Raw genomic sequence first — 868 nt, 5'->3', positions numbered from 1 at the left:
AGTCTAGGTACCAAGGTGACCCAGGGGAAGTCAGAATCTTAGACAGCTCAGTGGGCCGTCTGGGTCTTTGGTTGGGAGGATGACTTCCTTGCCTGGTAGTATTTATTCCTTCTTGTATCCTTGTTGCCTTGTAGACAAACAAGGCTGACCCACTTGTGTTTGTTTGAAACTCTTGTCTAGGTCAGTCAAGTACTCTGTGGAGCACTGGAGTGTGGAGTTGGTGGGCGGGTAGCATCTTGCCTTTTTCCTCTTCAGGTTTGTGATTTCTTGACCCAGGATACAATTGGCATATTATTCCATGCATGGGTTTTAGACATTTTGGGAGCACTCTGAAGGAATTTATGAATTTTGTGTGTGTGAGTAGGTGCCTGTATTAAGGACAACTCCCACAGGCAGAAAGATCCTTGATAGGGAATTTCTCATCTCATTTTTCTCATCTCATTCCTTTCAGTGATCTCAGTATCCAGGACCAATTTTTTTCCCATTGTGATCCCTTCACCTAGGCACACATGAATTAATGAGAAATGAATGTATGAATGAATAGCTCTTGAGAGAGACTACTATCACCCAGTGTTACAACCGCTTTAAATTATATATGTTGATGCTTCACTATATCTTGAAGAGTTTCATAATTCAAATTCCTAACAAGAATCTTTTTAAACTTTTGAGAAGCATATTTGTAAATACATTTCTGAGGTTCCATGCCTCTAGTTAGATCTTCTTCCTAAATTCTATGGTATAGCCTAACCAATTTTACTAATGTATACGGTAGGACTTTTCACCACTAAAAAAGAAAAAAATGAATGATTGGGGCACCTGGGTGACTCCGTTAAGTGTCGGACTCTTGGTTTTGGCTTATGTAATGATT

Source organism: Neovison vison, chromosome 1, assembly GCF_020171115.1.
Source record: "Neovison vison isolate M4711 chromosome 1, ASM_NN_V1, whole genome shotgun sequence".
NCBI classification, from domain to species: Eukaryota; Metazoa; Chordata; class Mammalia; order Carnivora; family Mustelidae; genus Neogale; species Neogale vison.
Note: the sequence above shows the minus strand (reverse complement) of the source record.